Source organism: Arvicanthis niloticus, chromosome X, assembly GCF_011762505.2.
Source record: "Arvicanthis niloticus isolate mArvNil1 chromosome X, mArvNil1.pat.X, whole genome shotgun sequence".
Taxonomy (NCBI): domain Eukaryota; kingdom Metazoa; phylum Chordata; class Mammalia; order Rodentia; family Muridae; genus Arvicanthis; species Arvicanthis niloticus.
In genome coordinates, this window is record NC_047679.1 from 111168136 (window position 1) to 111189972 (window position 21837).

General features: G+C 38.7%; 1 pseudogene; it reads left to right on the forward strand.

Moving 5' to 3' along the window:
- The first annotated feature begins 211 nt into the window (after nt 1-211).
- Nucleotides 212-550, forward strand: LOC117695130 (protein BTG1 pseudogene; annotated as a pseudogene).
- Nucleotides 551-21837: the final 21287 nt, after the last annotated feature.

Here is a 21837-nt window from a genome sequence, read left to right on the forward strand (position 1 = left end):
TGCTCTGTCTGCCCTGTCTCTCTTGCCGCCTCCTGGCTTGAAAATAACTTTTTTTACTCTAAAGGAAAGAGAAAAATATCCCCTAGAACCAGTAGCCAGCCGCATCCCGCGCCCTTGCACCCTCACTTCCTCTCGGCCGTCAGGTCTGGGAGAGAGCCCGGGGTGGCCTCTTCGCCTTCAGGGCCAAGCCCCGGCCTCCCCAGCCGCCGCCGCCATGATAGGCAAGATCACCGCTGCTGCGGTGTCCTTCATCTCCAAGTTCCTCGGCACCAAGGGGCTCAACCATAAGATGGATGATTGGACAGGCAGCTCAGCGGCTTGGACTGAGAGTGAAGAGTTGTTCAGGTTTCTCCCAAGTGAACTCACACTCTGGGTTGTGTTTTACAGGATTGGAGAGGATGGCTCCATCTGTGTGCTGTATGAAGCAGGAGGTAGCACTCAAAACAACACCAACGGGAAAATGGTAGACAGCAGAATCAGCTGTAAGGAGGAACTTCGCTTGGGAAGAACAAGCCCTTCCAAAAAGTACAATATAATGACTGTCTACTGATGGATCATCTTACAATGGATGAATAAATTTGATTTTTTTGCTTTGGGTGGGATCGTCTTGGGGATGGATTATGGAATTTAAACCATGTCACAGCTGTGAAGATCTGGCACAAGATAGAATGGTAATTTTTTTAAGTGACAGTGCCATAGTTTGGACAGTACCTTTCAGTGATTTAAATAGCCTGAGAGTCCAAGTATCACTTTATTTGCTAGGGAGTGAAGTTGCAGGGTGGTTTCAGTTTCTCCCAGACCTTAAACCCAGTTTGTTACACCAGTCTCTTTAAGGAAAGTCTGTATTTCAAAGCACCCTCTTTTGCAGTCAATCTTGCAGGAGAATTTGCACTATTACACTTGAAGTTATCAGTAACTTTTTGGCAGCTCAATAGGAAAGCTCGATGTTTTAAGCATGGTAGTACTGGAAATTTTACACAGAGACTTTTACCTAGCACTTAAATGTATAAATGTACATAAAGACAAACTTAGTACGCATGACCTGGGGGAAATGGTCAGACCTCGTAAGTGTTTTTGGCTTTGAGGGTAGCAAGTGACCAGAATCTGCCATGGCAACAGGCTTTTACAAGACCCTTAAAAAATGACACTGTCTCAACTGTGGTTGTTGGCACCAGCCAGCTCTCTGTACATTTGCTAGCCTGTAGTTTTCTAAGACTGAGTGGAGTGAACTTCTTATTTTTAGAAAGTGGAGATCTGGTTTGTAACTTTCCTTGTGCTCATTTGGATAAAGAATCTTTCCCACAAACTGCCATCTATTTTGTGAACTTTGTTAGTCATCTTTTATTTTGTAAATTATGAACTGGTATAAATTCATACAGTTCTCATGTATATTAATTATAGCAAAGTTGTACAGATTTCTATATTTTGGATGAGAAATTTTTTTCTCTCTATGATAAATTGTTTCTTATCTTGGCATTTTTTTAAAAAAAAATAATATTTGTCTTAGTCACTTGTTCTATTTCTGTGAAAATATACCATGACCAATGCTAATGAAAGACAGCATTTAACTGGGGACTTGCTTACAGTTTCAGAGGTTTACTACATTATGTTCATGGCTGGGAGCATAGCAGATGCAAGCAGGTACTGGAGCAGTAGCTGAGAGATACATCCTGATCCATAAACAGAAGGGGAAGACTGGGCTTGGTATGTGCTTTAGAAACCTCAAAACCCATCCCTTGTGACAGTCCTCCTCCAACAAAGCTACACTTCTTAATTCTTTCAAATGGTGCTACTCTACTCCTGGTTACTAAGCATTCAAATATATGACACTATGTGGCCATTATTATTCAAGCTACCACATATTCCCTTCCCTGGCCCCCATAGGCTTGTAGCCATATCATAACGCAAAAGACATTTAGTTCTACTTCAAAAGTCCCCATAGTCTATCGCAGTCTCAGCACTGTTTAAAAGTCCAAATTTCAAAGTCTCTTCTGAGACTCATGCAATCTTAAGAGATTGTAACCCCAGTAAAATCAAAATCAAAAAGCATATCAAATATTTCCAACATACAAATAGCACAGGATACACATTTTTCTAAAAGAGAATGTAGTGAGGAAATACTGGACCAAAGCAAGTTCAAAAATTAGCAGGGAAAACTCCAAATTCTGCATCTTCATGTCTGATCTCAAAGCACTCTTCAGACTGTGATAGCTAAAGAAAACTCCATTTTGTGCTAGGCGCCCATTCTAAATTCATAAAAGATAAGCTACTAGCAATTCTGACTATTTGCTCCTTATTCCCAGAATTGTAAACTGTTGTGAGACGATTAATCACTTGATCTGATTTCTGTGAATTTCACTATTTGCTATATTCAGGGTGAGAGAGGCAGTTTCTCATGTAGCAAGGAGTGAGGTGGTTCCTAGTGGTTCCTAGTGGTTCCTTGTGGTTCCTTACATAGCTGTAAATTCCACAGGAATGAAGTAATTGTAACCTGCCTGTAAAAGCACCCCTCCTCCCCCCCACACACACACTTTAAGCTGCGCCACAGTCCAAAATTCTACCAGGGAGACTGTGGTCAGCTGCAGCTTAAATAAAAATTTGGCTAATTATATTTTAAATCAGGTTTTTGGTCTTTCCAGGTAGATTAAAACTCCATAACTAGCTCTCCACCTCCTTTCAGCTTTGTTGACTGCAAGACACATTTTTCTCTTGGGCTAGTTTTACCCCTGGTCTGTAGTTCTCCTTGGCAGGTATCCCACAGCCTGGCACCTCCAATATCTTGGGCTCTCCAAGGCAATCCAGGCTTCATCTTCACAACTTTGTACAATGGCCTCTGTGGACCTCCATTTAGGGAGACCCCTGACAGATGCCTGGCCTCAGTGTGTTTCCTTAGCCCTAGAGGGACTCTAAAGCCAGAATCATGTGGCTGAAACTGCCAAGTTCTCTAGAACATGCCCCCCCTTGTTTGATTACATTTGTATCAGCTTTCTATTTTTTATGGTTTCCTTAACTGCTCCAGCTTTTACTTAATTCTTTTACTTAAGTTACGCTTTAATCTCCTTGAGCACTGAGCTCCATTAAACTTTCTGGTGCTCCTTTTCTCCTCAAACTGTATATTTTGTATATATTTTTTCTAACTCAGAATTCCTCTTTTTATTATAGATCTGCATAAGAGTGATCATTAGTAACCATAAGACATAGTTAATCTTAGGCTGTCGTGAAATCTCCTCTACCAACACCATTAATACATAACACTTCAATTTAGCCTCAGGCAGATTCTAAGGACAATGGCAAAATCAGCCACATTTTTGGCCAAAATATACTAATATTCTTACCTTATAAAATTTCTTGAGCCAGGCTGTCATAATTTTCACTACTCTCAGCCCCGCTGTCTTCCGTGGAGCTTGATAATGGATTAATTTTTAACTTGTAAAGAAAATCTATCTCTGTGCAAGAAATTCTAAAGTTTTCCAGGGAAAATATCCTTTAAAACTGAATAAATATTGTAACATAAATCTAAAGATTATAGTGGTCCCTTGTGTATACTACAGAATGTAAAGACAGAATGAAAGTTTTCAGGCTTGAAAAAAGGAAAAGATGAAACAAAAATTGAATCCACAGAAAGATATGAACAAAAAGGTACAAATATGCAGAAACTAAACATTTGTGGGATATTACTAAAATAATACTATGTGTACATGATCTTGCAGAAGATGGAACTTTAGTTACTAGCACTTTTAACTCCAGCTTCAGGAGATTTGATTCTTCTGGTTTGTCGGCACCTACACTCATGTGTATATAGCTACAAATAGAGTGTGTATACACACACACACACACACACACACACACACACACACATATATATATATATATATATATATATATATATATATATATATATAATGAATAACAAAATGCATCTTTAAAACAAGGAAAGTTATAATGATTGATCTGGGCATGGTCATGCCTGCTTGTAAATCTAGCAACAGGAAGGGAAAGCAGGAGGAACAGGTGTTCAAGGTCATTCTCAACTCTATAGCACATTTAAAGCCAGCCTGAGTTCCTGCATGCCTTGTCTCAAAATACAAAAAGAAAAAAAAATATAGTGATAAATGGCAATTATAATTTCAAAAATTAAAAGAAATAATTAAAAGAAAAAACATCACAGGGACAGAACTTTGTACCTCACAGAACTAGGATACAAAGGAGCAAAGAAAGTTAACACAGAATTAGAAGAAATAATGAGGATCAAAGCAAAAATAAATGAAGGACAAATCTTAGATTAATGACAGAGAAGAAGGGAGGATTACAATAAAAGCAGAAACAAAAGAAGACATATTAAAATAGACTACAAGGGATCACTATGAACAATTGTATATCCAGGAATTGGATAAGCTGGATGAACAAAACCTAGACTCTTCATACTGAAAATCATGTTAGACTTATTAATAAAATCACCAAACCAAAATGATATAAAGGCAACACATAAAAGTCACGTATATGTTTTACAAAAATACCTGCCTATCTGAAAAAGAAATCAATGAAACAATCATGCTTATTAAAAATAAATAAAATGCCCAAGAATCAAAATACTGAAATATCTATATACTGAAAACTATAGAGCATGATGTAAGAAACTGGAGACAAAACAGAAGGCTATCCTTTGCTCACATATTGGCAAAATTAATATTGTTAAAACCTCCAATGTACCCAAAGCAATATATGAATTCAACACAATCTCTAGCAGAATTTTAATGGCACTTATCACAGAAATAGAAATCATTCTAATGTTTATATGAAACTATAAAAGACCGCAAATAGCCACAGAAAAAAATCCTGCTAAGCAAGTTGGTCATATCATGTATAATTTCAAACTACAATGTAAAATTCTAACAATCAAAACAGTGTGGATTGGCACTTCCATAAATGCATATAAAGCACCGTGATCATACTTATTCCATCTATTGCTATTTTATAGACCAATTTCTTTCTCCTCTTTCAAATCTTGGATCCCTTTAACTTTCTTTTTTTTCCATATTTTTTATTGGATATTATGTTTACATTTCCAATTTTATCCCCTCATCCCATTCCCCCTACCACCCAGGAACCCCCTATTCTATCCCCCCTCCTGCCTCCACAAGGGTGTGCCCCCACCTACACCCTACTCCCCCCTCCCCACCCTCAAATTCCTCCCAGCTCAGTGTTCAGCCTTCATGGGACCAAGGATCTCCTCTCCCACCCATGCCCGACAAGGCCATCCTCCCCTACATAGACAGCTGAAGTCATGGGTGCCTCCCTTTGGGCTCCCAGGATGGTTTTTTAGACCCTGGGGAGCTCTGGTTGGTTGGCACTGTTGCTCTCCTCCCTTTAACTTTCATGCCCACCCCTTTCCCATAGACCCCCTACATATATTATGTAATATTCACTGTTATGAAATTAGCTTATTCAGAAACATAATGTTGTCACTTAGCTCCTTCTTCCATTTTCTGCAAAGATTGCATCACAAGAAGTCCCACTTCCCAGGCCAATTGGTGATCTGGGTGGTTGGGGGACAAAGAAGACATGTAGCAGTCTTTTCTGTAGCTGCCCTTGATGGGCTACCCCCTCCTCTGAGAGTGGCCCCTGAGAACCTAAACAGTAGTACTGCTCCCTATCTATGCATTGAAAGTCTATTCCCTTAACTAACTCCATTTAAGACATGGAGCTCCTTTGCTGATTCTTAAACACAGCTAAGTGTATACTGTCTCAGTACTGTTGAATAGCTTATTCTTCCTGCACACACTGCTCTTTTCTTTGGATATCTACATGAAAATTGACTTTATCACCTCCTTGACATCCTAGTTAAAAGGACTCCCTGAGGCCTTCTTAAATAGTCATATTTATCCAGTGGATAATCCATTGCTAAGGAGATACCCTGACTTGATGGGATATTTATTACCACTAGCTAAATACAATAAGAAACTAAAAATGGTGCTGGGCGGTGGTGGCGCATGCCTTTAGTCCCAGCACTTGGGAAGCAGAGACAGGTGGATTTCTGAGTTCAAGGCCAGCCTGGTCTACAGAGTGAGTTCCAGGACAACCAAGACACAGAGAAACCCTGTCTCAAAAAACCAACCCCCCCCCAAAAAAAAAAAAACCAAAAAAAAAAAGAAAGAAAGAAAGAAAGAAAGAAAGAAAGAAAGAAAGAAACTAAAAATGGAAATAAAATTTTTTCTATATTGCACAGTGATCCCAGGACTGGTGATTTGGATAGAAAGCCCAAACTCAGTAATTACTACAAACTCAAACAAAACAAGACATCACTTAAAGATACAGGCATAATTTAAAGATACAGTACACTTTGAGTACTATAAAGGCTGTATGTTAGCAAGACTGCTCTCTGGGCAGCTGGAGCACCAGAGTAATGGGGTAGAGTGGAGGCCCGCAAGCACACAGGATAATGAAAGGTGATTCAACACTGTCCCCCTAGCACTGGCTCTAGGAAACTGTGCTGGAATGTGCACTGGTCTGATGCAGGATCTAGCAGTAGGATTCTGTGGTGGACTGTGTCTTGTGCTATGCTTGTTGGTAGTCTTCATTTTCTGCATCATTTTTGGTTGAAGGTCATTAATTCCTTACGGCATTTCCTTAAGGAATTTAATTGGGAAGGCCTTAAGTTCTGCTACTGGTGTCATTTATACTTATGAGGGTAGAGATTTCAGTGAAAGGTAGTAACCCCCTCATCCATTACATTAGTCTTTATTTTTGTTTTATTATTTCATATATTACATCCCAAACAGAGTTTCCACTCTGTCTTCATCCACTGGATAGAAAATTTTAAAATCATATTTGAAAGAACACATACCTTAAGCTAAAGAAGGCTTTTCATCTCTTATTGATCTGTTACACAGCACCTGTTATCCACACACACACACACACACACACACACAGATTATTTCACTTATCTGTTGTTGGCTTCTTTCTGCAATGCATAAGTGACCCAATAATAGGGACTCTTGTCTGTTTTTCCAGGACCTAAGAGAGTACCTCTCATGTTGTGGGTGCTCAGTAAATATTTGTCTGCCTTGACCAGGTGTCTCGGCAGTTTGCCTGTCCTGTCATGTTATAAAATAATCAAGTAACATTGTAAAATGAATTAGCCTGTGAACACTAAAAATAAAACACTCCATTGATGCTCAGATTATGATTTCATTATCTGGCCAATATTCAAGGGACACAGACAAATTGTTCTAATCACAGAGTGATGAAAGAGTAATGAACAATGGGGTCCTAACTAAATGCAGGAAGAAAATAGTGAAGCGCAGTTTAAATGAAATTAGGATGCAATGCCCTGCATCACAGGCTTGCTTCATCTATTCCTGGAACACTGTCACATAGAAAATACCCTTTAAAGAAAAAAAATAGTAAGATAGGTCAAGGGAAAATGAAGGGAAGCTGGAGCTTCTATGGACTATTTGACTTCCTTTGACTGTGGGTCTCTTACTTTTCTGAGACAGCTAACTATTTATTTGTGAAAATGAATCATGTGAACATTTCCTCTTTTACCTTGAAGGCAAAATTGTCCTTACTCAGAATTCAGCTGAGAGTAATTGAAAATCCTGGCTACCTCTGATCAAATAGCTTCTGCACCCAAACACAATGATCTGAAACATAATTAATGGTCAGGACTGTGCTTTCCAAGCAAGGGAAGAGTTTCATCTAGGGCAGGTCAACCATGTAGTGTTGTTCATTGCATTTTATGCAGCTCAAGTTGCTGGGTATAGAAAAGAACACTAAAACAACAACTTTTCATGTAGCTCATTAGGCTGGCCTTAAAATCACTATGTACCAAAACATGGCTTTGAACTTCTGGTCCTCCTGCCTTGCCCTACTGAGTGCTCAGTTTATAGGCATGTGCCACCACACCAGACTTAGACATTACTGGGGCTAGAATCCATGGCCAAATGTACATTAGACAAACATTCTACTAACTAAGCTATATTTGCAGCCCTAAAGGTCTGGCCTTAATGGAGCAAGATGTTAGGTTACATCTGTATAGTTGTATACAGTCAGTCATCCCTCAGTCTCTCTGAGGGAGCAATTCCAGGATCCAGCTTGCATAACTAAATATGCAAAGGTTTAAGTCTCTTAAATAAAATGATTTAACATTTGCATATAAGCCAATACATCCTCCAGATTACTGGGGAAATGGCTCCATGATGCTTCTTTTATGCTCAGATAAAGAAGGTAGGCTCGATGGAGGAAAGTGAGGGGATTAGATCTGGAGATGATGGATGGAGTCTGGGATGGGATAGCACATTGCATGTGAACAATTTACCTTACCATTGTTATCTATCTATCTATCTATCTATCTATCTATCTATCTATCTATCTATCTATCTATCTAATGAGTGTATGTTTGTGGGCACACAAGTCCCACAGCACATGTGCAGAAGTGAGAGGACAGCTTAAGGACATTGGTTCTTTCCTTCCACTTTGTGTGTCCCAGGGGTCAAACTCGGGATATCAGGCTTGACAGCAAGCACCTTTAGGCATTGAGCCACATCGTCAGCTCATTGACTTACTGCTTTTATGTTTATTTATCAATCCATCCATTCATTCATAAGTTTTTAATCTATTCTAAAAACATGAGAGTTAGCCTGCTAGTCTCGACTTAATAGTAAACCACTTCTCCCTGCAAAGATCTCTTGCATGCCCTGAACACCCTACATATCTGGAACAGATGTGTAGCTTGGCCTTCGTGTGGTTTCCCTAACACTTTGAGTCGGGGCTGCGTGCAATTGGATCCTCTTCCCATAACTAAACTGCCTGGTTGGGCCTCAATAGGAGAGTATGTGCTTAGTCCTGCTAGGACTGGATGTCCAGGGTGAGGTGGTACTTAAAAGAAGCTTCCCCTTTTCTGAGGAGAAGCAGAGGGAGTAATCAGGGGAGGGATTTATAAGGATGGGACTCATCAACGCACTATGTGAGTTTGAAAGCAATGAATATGTAGTTATTGCCCTGTTAGCTGTGTGGAATGCTATTATTCCATGAAATAATTATATGAGTGCACTACCAAGGAAAGGAAGGAGCTCTCAATTAGAAAAGACCTGTGAGGCTTTTGTTGTTATTGTTGTTGTTACTGTTTGTTTGTCTGGCATTGTTTGCTTGGATGAATTCAAACTAATATAACTGCAAATAGACTTCCTGAAATGGGAAAAATGCCTTTACATGTGAAGTACAGATACAATGTTTTATTTATTCATCTGCATGAGACTGTGTATGGAAATGTGCACATGAGTGAGAGTTCCCATGAAAGGCAGAAGAGGTTGTCAGACCCCACCCTTGCGGGCTAGCGTTCTGTATATTTGTGAGCTTACTGGCATGAATGCTCAAAGCTGAACTCAGATCCTCTGGAAGAGCAGTATGTGCTTTTAACTGCTGATTCATCTCTCCAACCTGTAGATATAAGTTTTTTAAAAAAATGCTTTTGTCCTGTGGTTAGTTGCTGAAGTCACAGATTCAGAACCCATGGATATGAGGGCCAACTTCTGCTGAATACAGTGCTGCCTCTGCCTGAGGCTTCCTTCATAATAATCAAAAAAGAAACACTCAGTGTTACTATAGTACAGTTTTGAGTCTTCATACCAAATAGGCCCTTGATCTATCATGGATAAGATCTTTGACATTGGAAGACAATGCCTGGTATCAGTTACAAGCAATGACTTTCTAGTGGATAAATGGAGAATTTACAATACACTCAACCTTCATGTTAGGGTTCTTACATGTATGTTTCTTTGATCGATCTCATATTCTTACTAATACCTGAAACAGAATAGGCAATAACATTTTGCTGCCAAGGTAAGGAAAATCAATGACACAGCTAAAATCATGACACAAAACCAAAAACATACATTCTTTCATCAATTCTCGAGGTCTCTGAAAGTCACCGAGAAAATTCACCCCCTCCCACCTCTACCAGCAGCAAGCTTTTTGCTTGTTTGTTTTGTTAGTAATTCACATGAGCCATTATTAAAACAAAATAGCAGAAAGGTCAGTTCTACAAACATGAATGAGTCTATATGCTATCAATACTGAAATAGCATACATCCTGGAGAGCATTGTCTCTCAAATCTATTAGAAAGTAACATGATGTTCTTCATCTTCCTGCTTTTATTATTTTGTTTCATTTTGTTTTTAATAGTCAATCTAGCTGGTATTGAGTACCTTTCAATTGCCAGTTGGTCATTTGTATTTCTTTTGAGAAGTGTCTATTTGGATGATTTGTTTAGTTTCATTGGATTATTGTTTCTTGATGTTGTGTTTTCAGAGTTGTTTATATCTTCTTGATGTAGTGCTGATGGAAAATGGATGGAACTGCAGGACATTATGTTAAGTAAAATAAGACAGGCATGAATAGACAATCTCTTTGGGTTCTCTCTTATATGTGGAAATTAGAGAAAGGAAGTCAGTGACCTGAAGGTACAATAGTGTTTACTACAAACTGAGAATGGTGGATAAGGAGGATACATTAGGGCAAATTGGATTCAATCAGTGTATACTATGCACATGGCTTTCAAGATCACACTGTCCTCTGTTAACATGAATTGTTGATACATATTCATCAAAAATAAAATAAAATGTATTAAGGTATCTTAAAATATTTATTAAATGTTTCTGTGCCAATTGTATATTGCTGTGTTTTTAAAAACCCACTAAAATCCATGCCTTAATACATCAACTTTATAATAAGTAACTTACTGTATGGATTACTTTCAGATTTTCACCTTCATTTTGTGTTGGCTGGGTCAATGAAATGGCCTCTTTCACAGAAGTAGTGATAATCTTGTTCCTCTTGGAGACCTCAGGCAAAGCTTATGGTTAAGGGCCTCAGATTTCTTGCACGTGGTCTGCAAGGGCCGTTAGCTTTCCCATAATGTGATTGTGTAATGGATTAAAAGGCTCCTACATTTGAATGCTTAGTGGAATTGCATTGAGAAGGGTTAGAAGGCATGGCCTTGTTGGAGGAAGTGTGTCACTGGGGAGTAGGCTCAGAGGTTTCAAAAGTCCATGCCAGCCACCACCAAAACCTCTTGGTTGTGGATCAGTTACTGCTCCAGCACAATGCTGCCTGTCTGTTGCCACATTTCCTGCCAGGATGGTTATGGACTCATCCCCTAAAACTATAAACCAGCTCCCAATTAGATGCTTCCATTTATAATTTTCCTTGGTTATGGTGTCACTCTTCCCAGCAATAGAAAAACAACTAAGACAAATTATAGATCCCTGAAGTTCAACTTCAGAAGATATGTTTTCATTTCTGTTATACTATTAGTCAAAATAGAACAAAGCCATACAAATTCAGTTCTTAGTAGAAGAGAGTAATCTCACATTATAAAAGAGTAGGTGAAGTGAAACATACTGTTTCAGCCAGCTTTTCAAATATTTCTTATATTGGGCAATGCAATTGAGTTGGTAGAGTCCTTGCATAGCATACAAAAGCCCTGGGTTTGACCTCCAGCACCTCATAGAACCTATGGTGGTATTGCACATCAATAACCCAGCATTTAGGTTCAAGGTTATCCTTAGCTATATACTGAGTAAAAGGCCAGCATGAGACCCTGTCTCAAATATGTATGCTAAGACATATATGTATGAGAAAGACACTAAACCATCTTTCCCAGTTTTCCTTTTGCACTCTTCCTCGTTTAGATTATTCAACATCATATAGTGGAGGTGTTTTGTTGTTGTTATTAGGGTTAGAGTTAAGACAGGATGTCACTATACAGCATAGCTCACTGGAACTTACTATGTAGCCTAGCCCAGGCTGGCCTTGAATTGTATGGGTGGTCCTCTGGCCTCACCTTCCCTAGAGCTGAAATTATAAGGGTGAGCCAGCATGCTTAACTAAAGATTTATAGTCAAGCCACATAAACAGAATGGATGGCAGTGTTTTAAATGCATAACATGTTCTGATGTTAATTCAGAAACTATGCCAGTGAAGTCATTCATAGGGAATAGGAACAGACAATATCCACCTGAGGATTTTAGGGAATTCAAGGAGAAACTGGGATGCTATTTATTAAAATAGCCTATAGTTTCAGGTTATTTCATAAACTGAAGCTCAATTTTCATAGTGTCTTTAGGCCAGGCACCATTCTGAATATCTTACATTCATTACTTTATTTAATTATCGCAACGGACAGAGATCTATTTTATTGTCTTCATTTTATAGTGAGGAAACTGGGGTCCAGAAAGGTTAATTTCCTCAATGATAGCTATTAAACAGTCAGATTTGGTCTTAAATTCAGGTATATCCAATTCTAAATCCTCTGCTATGGCTACTGTGCCCTTGTTACATTAAAGGGTATCTCCATAGAACCAGCCCTGCCAGGAAGCCAGAGAAGGAGCCTTCAGAGTACAGGGAGTGTTTGCTAGTGTCTATGTGCAGTCAAGATTTGTATTCTAAAGTGAAACTCAGAATAAGGAATACCAGTGGGGATCCTATAGGATACAAAAACCAGGCTTATCAGTAAACATTCACAAGAGCTTTGATGAGTCTATGATCAAACGTAAACTAACTATAGAAGAGTATATGGATTATCTAAAAAGAAATCAGACTAAATTCCAAGACCCAAGTGGTTATATGGGACAATATAGGTGATGCAAGTCAGTAACATGGCTCAGGGAGTAAAGGCACTTGCCACCAACCCTGATGATGTGAGATTAACCCCTGAGATTAGGTGTTGGAAGGAGAGAACCAACTCCCATAAGTTATCCTGTGACCTTTACACACATTCTGTGGTACATGCTCACCACTCCCAAACACACAAATAAATACAAAAACATTAAAGCTAAGATATGTGTTCAATTCACTGCTGATATATGTCTATTGTGGGAGCTTGGAGCTTTCCAGAAGCATATTCTGAAAGTGAAAAATACAAAACCAAAGATTTCCTGTACAATGGCAGAGGCAGATTCCTGCAGACACAGCTTGTCAGACAACTGTTTCAGGAGTTCATTTTTAAAAAATCCATTTTCTTCCAGAAGGCAAGGAGTAAAGTCCCATGTAACTAAAACCAGAAAGCTAGTTGGTTTTAATAGGATGGGGCCTTGCCTTTGAATTAGACATGAAGAGAGAGAGAGAGAGAGAGAGAGAGAGAGAGAGAGAGAGAGAGAGAGAGAGAGAGAGAGATCTATTTTTTGGTTGTCAACTCAAGTAACTAGCTAAATTAAGTAAAACCCAAGCAGCTGAGTACACCTGTGAGAAAGTTTTTTCTTAATTAAATCATTTGTAGTAGAAAGACCCAATTTTAATCCAGATCTTTTGAACTGGGAAGATTCACCTTTAATCTAGGCCATACCTTCTGCTGGTAGCTTAAAGAATAGACACAAAAGAAGGAAGCTTGCTCTATTTGCCTGTTTGTTGTCCCTTTCACTGGCAAGTCTATTCTTTCACTGGCCTTAGAGCCTACATCTTCATTATTCTGGCATATACTAAAGACTAGCTGAGACATCCAGCCTTGTGGACTGAACTACTGGATTCTTGGATGTCCTGTTAGTAGATAGCCATTGTTGGGCTAGCTAGACCATAGCTTGTAGCTTTTTCTAATAAATCTCCTTTATATAAGTTTATTCTACAAGCTCTCTTCCTTTAGAGAACCCCAAATAATACAATACATATGGATATGGATAGAGATATAGATACTATTTTAAAAAACAAAATAAAGGTGAAGATGGAAAATGAGGGGGATCTGAGAAAATTTAGAATGAATGATGGTAAATATGATTAAAATAGATTCTATGTATGCATAAAAGTCTCAAAGAATTAATAAAATATCATATTTTTACAAGAGGGATATAATAGTACTTACTTTCCAGGACAGTTGTAATAAAGGGACATCTGTATTTGAAGACAGCAGGTAGGGCTGGAGTCCCAAACCCTAGTCATAACCCTAACCAGATCAGAAGATCAAGGTCATCCTTAGGTAATAGTGGGTTCAAGGCTAGTCTGGTCTACACAAGACCCTGTCTCAAAAAATTTAAGACATAGCAGGCAGTGGACAAATGTTTATCTCATATTTACAAACACTTATCAGGTGTCAAGTATTATTCCAGAAATTTTTAAAGCCTTAGTTTTATCTTATATGTATAAGTAGTTTTTCCTGATGGATGTATGTATGCCATGTATGTGCATGGTGCCCACAGAAATCAAAAGAGGGAACCAGATTCCCTAGAATTCAAATTATATATTGTAGCCACCCAGTTTGTCCATGGCTGCTGGGCGGCTACAATATATAGTTGTGAGCAGTCCTGTAGGTGCTAGGAATTAAACCCAAGTTCTCATGAAAAGCTGCCTGCTCTTAACCACCAAGCCATCTATCCTACTCCTATTCTAAGCATTTTACAAATTTTAACTTACTTAATCGTCATAATAATTCTATGGGTATGAGTAATATTCTTCTTATTATTTTCATTGCACAAATGTAAAATCTGAGGAACAGTGAAGTTAGGCCCCTTATTCACAGTTGCATAGCAACAGGAGCAGCAACATTGGTAATCTAGAGCTGGCAGTTTAGCTCATCGAGTAGACTATTTCTGGAAACCCCGATGACCTAAGTTTTAGCTCCAGGATATACCTAGTAAAAATAGAGAATTTACACCCACAGGTTGTCCTCTGACTCCCACATGCATGTCATGGTATGCACACACACACACACAAATGTAAAAACATTAAATCTTTATATATTTGATTGTTTTACAACTTTGAGTTATACCATTACTGACAAGGGCAGAAAAGGAAAATGTACTTTACTTGTATTTATTTATAGCATATGATACTTTTGCACTGAAGTAACTATTCATACCTGTTGAACATTTTTGTTGTTTATAAAGTATTTTCTATATAATTGGATCTGCCTTTTATCAGAATATGCTCCCTTGATATTTTTTCTTAGTTTGTGGGTGTCTTTAAATTTCCTTTTTAGATTCACTTTATATGGTGCTGGAGAAATGGCTTAGTAGTTAAGAGCACTTGCTGCTCTTGCAGAAGACCTGTTAGATTCCTAGCACCCACATAGTGGCTTATAACCTTCATAACTTCAGTCCCAGGGGACCTGTTACCCTCTTTTGGCCTCTGCTTGTAGTGGCACTCACATGGTACAAAGATAAACATGTAAACAAATTCCTATACATATAAAATAAATAATTTTTAAATATTGTTTTTAATTATTCATTCATTCATTCATTTATTGTGTGTAGCATATATCATGTGTGTTCAGGTGACAACCAGAAGAGGTTGTCAGATTCCATGTATCTCAAGTTTACAGGCAATAGGGAGCCTCCTGATGTGGGTGCTGGGAACCAAACTCTGACCCTGTTAAAGACCAGTAAGTTTTCTTAAAGAGCCATCTCTCTAGCCTCCCCTTTTTGATTTTCTTAGTTTCTTCTGTGTGTGAGAGAGAGAAGATGGTGGTGGTGTCGCTATGACATTTAACATGGAATTCAGGCATGGTAAGTATGTGTTCTACCATTGAGCCATATCCTAAGCTCTTTATTGTTTGTGGCATACACAACCTTAATGTGATGCACTCTTATTAAATAAACTTTATGAATAATTTGCTCTTCTTATTCTATAGGCAAACTTCTGGCTAAAGGTCAAAATCATAGTCTATATTTTCTTCTAGAAGGTCTATAAATATGTATTTTACATTTAAATATGATTTACTCAATGATTTCTTTCATATGTTTTGAACATATGTAGAAGCTTTTTTATTTGTCTATGGAACTTCAGTTGTTTTAGCCCCACCAGGTGCAAATTCCATCATCTTCCACTGTATTAGCTTAGATCTCTTTGTCAATACTCAGATGTCCTATTTAGACTGATTTATTTTTAGAATTTCACTGACAATAGGCTTTTGATTTTTCCTTTACAATTTTGTTGAATTGTTTAGTATGATTCTTGATATCTGGACCTATGGTCTTGAAAATGTTTTTTATTTTACTTTTGATTTAGTTATTCTATCATGTTGCTAATCGACTTGTCTACATTAAAAGTAAAAACCAGTCCAGGTTATGAAAGACAGCCCAATATTAACCACCTTAGTCCTCAAGCCCAGGGAATAGGGGCGCTGACTCTTCTTTAACTTCTTCAAGCTGATCACGGGCGTTGAGATATTAGAAGAGGGGTGGGGGGGAGAGTAAATTGATAAGCTTCTGATGCTGTGTCTTCACTGCATCCAGCTGGAATTCCAGGACATGACAATGCTGTTTTATCCCAGATCCTTTAGTCTCCTCCCCTCTCTTTGCATGCAGTGATTTCCTCATCAAGCCTTATATCCTCTTCCTTGTCAGAAGACTGGGGCAAGGGTATATTTTTCTGGAGCAAAGGGCATTATCTCCAAGGGTGGGATGAAACAGGTAGCTTATCAAGATTCTGACTGTCTGTGTAATGTCAGTACAGAGAGGCCAGAAGGTCACAATATATTATTTTAGCTCTCTATGCATCTCCCAATGCACTTTCCAGAAAGAAAAGAAAATGTCAGTGTCCCTTCACCCTTGTGGGAGTATAAAGATCAGAGGACAACTTTTGGCAGATGGTTCTCTCCTCCCATCACATAGGTGCCAGAAATCAACTCAGGTCATCATCCTTAATCTACTTAATCTGACTTTATAGAACAAGAGATCAGGACTAGGCTTGCCTATACTGGGCCCAGAAACAAGAGAAACAGGTAGAGGCAAATTTACAATAGTAATAATAATAGTAATAATAATAATAATAATAATAATAAGTATTTGCTAATTGTCTATAAATCTCAGAGACAAGGCTGACCATATGACAGGGGGACAAGAGTAACCTCTAAAATGATTGACTGCTTTTGTTCATATTCCCTATGAAGTATATGTACTAGCTGGAGATAGCACAGGAAAGGAAAGTTTTATAATGTTAGTTCTATATTTTCACAGATTGCTAGATCTTTAAATAAAGCACAACTTAAATATTCAATTCTGTATCTGCACATGTGTATTTGTGCACACACACACACACACACACACACACACACACACACACACACACTTTGTTGGTGGTGATGTTTTATTTTGGTTTGGTTTTGGTATGGGGTTTCATTGTGCATGCCTCCTTTACCAGCCTGAAACCCACTATGCAGACCAGGAAAGCCTTGAACACACTAGTTTTCCTGCTGTACCTTGCTTCGTGTCATCTTATAAAAATGGCAGTTTGTGGCATTTTGAGAACAAATGCTGAAGCAGAATACTGCTTGTGCAAATAAATGACCACCGTCTGTCCAGCACAAACCATGAGGCTCAAACTGACAAAGAACTTAGTTATATACACAAATGATGTTATGCCACTTATCAATCCATCATATTAAATTTATCAGACATGCTAGACCAATCAATGATACAACTTCTTCACTGTCCTAGAAAGGGAGGGGGCACCTAAAACAGGGATTGATTAGCATTCACTGACGTGTCTGTCATCAGCCCACAAGTGTATGTACAACTCTGTCCCTGGGGCTTCAGCTCAACACATCTCTTCTTGCTGTTGCCTCTGGTCTAGACCCAGTAAATGTGGAACCAGTTCTATACTTTGAATCAACTCTGACAGTGGATTCTTTAGGTTAACTTTTTTTGTGTGTGTGGCCACCTGCAGGAATGCCCTGCATCTGTCTCAGCTCTTTACTTCCTGTATTCAGTAAGAATCCTTTGAACCCCAGAGGCACTTTAACCTTTTCTTAGCCTGTCTAAACTGTATATCATTGTCTAAAAAGAAATGTATGAGGCGAGACTAAACACGTGTGTATTTTAAATGGACTCAGTAGGGTCTCTCTCTCTCTCTCTCGTGTGTGTGTGTGTGTGTGTGTGTGTGTGTGTGTGCATGTAAAAATATTAAAGAAGATATCATGAATTTGAGATGAAGTAGGGAAAACACAGTGAAGGTTATTGAAGAAGAAAAGAGAAGGGTGGAAATGATATCAATATAGTATTGATGTATGACATTCCCCCATCAAAGAGTCCAAATAGGATAAAGATTTTTAAAGGAATAGGACTATATATGACATAAAAAAGAAGACTAGTTGAAACTGAGAAAAAGACTAGATGACTAGTTGAGAACGAGGAGGGTAGAGCAGTCAGGGAGAGTACCTGGGGAGGAAGACCAAGAGAAACGATGTATAAAACTGCCGCTATGAAACCCATTACTTCGTATGCTAATTCAAGGCAAGCAAATATAAAAATGAAAATTATTAAGTAAGATAGGAATAAAAGAACTTTTGATTGTCAAGGATCATGATTACCAAGATAAATCAGCATTATTTGGTAAATTAAAGCCAAAGACATTTTTATAGTCTGTGAGTTCATTGTTATTCATTAAATTGTAATGTTTTACAAACACAAATGTGCCAGTCAATGTTTCCAGCACATCTCACCCATGACACCTTTTTCAATCTCTTAAGGAATCTCATTAGCATCTTTCCTAGTTGCTATATCGTCTTATATTCCCACCAACAGTTACAGCATCACCGTAGGAGAGCAAAACAACTATCAGCTCAATCTACAGAAACAGTCAGGAAGCCTGCAGGATGGCTCAGCAGGTAAACACACTTACTGTTAAGCCTAATGATATGAGTTTGATCCCTAGAACACACATGATAGAAGAAGAGAATTGATGCCTACGTGGTGGAAGTAAATAACACATTTCTGCAAGTTGTCCTCTGACCTCCATATGCCTCACCCATGTGTCCCCCATACCTACTTGCTGTTATACACATACCCAATGCTTTTGGATTGAACTGAAAGCCTGCTTTGCAAGATGGACCCTATGTCTGGCATAATCTGTATCAAGGATCTGTGGCTAGATAGGTCATAGGTCCTAGCTAAAGCAGTTATTCTCAACCTTCCTAATGCTGCGACCTTGTGTTGTGGTAACCCGAACCATAAAATTATTTTTATTGTTACTTCACTACTGTAATTTTGCTACTGTTATGAATTGCAATGTAAATATTTGTGGGTTCTGATGGTTTTAAGCGACTCCTGAGAAAGGGTCATTTGACTCCTAAAGGGGTTGTGACACAGGGGTTGAGAACCACTGTGCTAATGGCTATAGTGCCTAAATGACTCCTGATGCTTACCATCCTTGACACAGATTAGTACGTTTTTTTTTCAATCATCATTAGAAAATTTCTATTTTCAGTAAATGGCAACTAATACAGAAATTCACAACTGGTAATCATTCCAAATAACAAGAGAGCGGGGTGGGAGTACTCAGCTTTAAATGGGACATCTATATCATACTCCTTCTTCTCAAGGTTCAGAGATCATTCCAGCTTAGGGAATATAAGAGCAAGAAGTGGTGGGTATTTGCATCTATATTAGTCAGGTGCTGGCAGAACCTCTCAGGAGACAGCCATACCAGGCTCCTGTCGGCAAGCACTTCTTGGCATCAGCAATAGTGTCAGCACTAATACAGATGCAGATACTCACAGCCAACCATCGAGCTAAGCCCAGAGATCCCAATAGAGGAGTTAAAGAAAGAACTGAAGGAGCTGAATGGGTTTGCAACCCCATAGGAAGAACAATACCAACTAACCAGGCCCCTCAGAGCTCCCAGGGACTAAACCACCAACAAAGGAGTACACATGGAGGGACCCATGGCTCCAGCTGCATATGTAGCAGAGGATGGTCTTATCTGACATCAATGGGAAGGGAAGCCCTTGGTCCTATGGAGGCTTGATGCCCCAGGGTTGGGGGATGCTAGGGCAATGAGGTGGGAGAGGGTGGGTGGGTGAGTGGATAGGGGAGCACCCTCATAGTGGCAAAAGGGAGTGGGGATGGGATGGGGAGTTTGTGGAGGGCAAACTGGGAAGAGAGTATCACTTGAAATGTAAATAAATAAAATGATTAATAAAAAATAAAAAAGAAGTGGTGGGTGAATAGGAAGCAGTGTTTTTCTAGACATACAGGGCAATTATAGATATGAACTGACAGCTATTAAGACAGCATGCGTAACTCCTGCAGAAGCTCAAGCCAGACAAAATCCTACCATAGTAGGGCAAGAAATCATACTGGTAATGGATGAGCTATTGGCAATTGATAGCTGCTTCGAGTGGGAAAGTTAGGTTTACCTAACATGTGACCCCTGGTAGGTCAACCATGCTCTAGGGCATGCTTCACACCCGAAAGTATTTGAGCAGCTCAAATTGGAATCAATGGGAAGGAGATGATGTAATTATATTTCAATTAACATTGTAAAATATTTTTAAAAGAGAGAACATAAAGTTGGGTGGATGTGGAGGTGGATCTGTGAGGAGGAGGAGTAAATATGATCAAAATACATTGTATAAAAATCTCATAGAATTTACAAAATATTATTAAGAACATGGCTCAGTGGGGAAAGACACTTGCCATGCAAGGCTAGCAGCCTGAGTTCACTCCTCAGGACCCATATAAAGATGGAATGATTCCATAAGTTATCCTTTAACCTCTTCCACGTGTGCACTGTGAACACACCCCCCCCACACACACAGTAAATCTATTTAAGGTTAAATAAAAATGTAGGAAAAGTTTGCTAGTGTCTCTTTCTTCAAGAATTAGTGACACCAAATCAAGGATATTAAATATGAGCAAGAAGTGGGCCATCAGCACTTTTGCTTTACCAGATTTCCATGGGCACAAATACTGAGAAATTAAAGAATCACATAAAGCAAGAAATTTTAATGAAAACGAATTATATAAGAGCCGTCTGCAGAGTGGATTTCCCATATTTTGGCATAGCACTTGCAGATTTGAATAAACAAAAACAAATCAAGCTCTGCCTCCAAAACTGTTAACAGTTTCACACACATTTATACATTCAATGACAGCCCCTAGAATGTAGTTTATAGCATCCCCTTCCTGTTGGTGGCAAAGATAGATTTGAGGCATGATCTGCATCTATGCTGCTCATGCTGTTTTCAGATCTCTTAATACTCCTAGCCATGGGGTCAGCCTTGCATCTTTGTATTTTCTCAGCAGGTGTCTTAGTTAGGCCATTTATTGCTGTGATAAAACACCATGACCAAGTCCCATGACTTAGTCCATTATCAAAGAACTTGAGGCAGGAATTTAAACTAGGATCAGAAGTGCAGAGACAAAAGACAATGATGCCAGAGACAAGGACTGAGGAACTTGATATCCTTCAATATCCTGCTTTCCAAATATCAAAAGCAAACAGAAATGGAACTTTGGTGATTGTTATCAAGCTTTCTTGTACTAAACAGTATTGAAACTGGTTGTACAAAGAGCAAAAAAAAAAAAAAAAAAACAGAGGCAGTGCAACTTAGATGCTGAACTTAGGAAGTTCAGAGACCTCAGTTGTTGCTCCAGCTTTGGATCACAATAGAATGGCCACCAATTCCATTTAAGGCTTCAGATTTTCTGCCTATAGAATGAGTTGCTGAAAGTAGTTTCTGGAAGATCTCTGGCTCTCAATGACAATGTATATAACCATCCTAAAGGCAAAAAAAAAAAGAAAGAAAGAAAGAAAGAAAGAAAGAAAGAAACAACTTTTGAAAATGCAAAGCAATGACTACTGACATTACTAGAGGATAGATATGAGTATTGGGTCTGCTCACTTTATTGCAATCTCCTCTATCCATGAGTACTGGAAATAATGACTCCACAGAAGATGATATTCAGATGTCACTTAATCCTATGGCTGGATTCTGCAGGTGCAAAGAAATTTGCTACTGCCACCATTCCTGTTTCCTGGTACTTCTTTCTTTCTTTCTTTCTGTCTTCCTTTCCTTTTTTCTTTCTTTTTTTGAGAGCATAATGCAATAAAATGGGTTTAGAATTAGA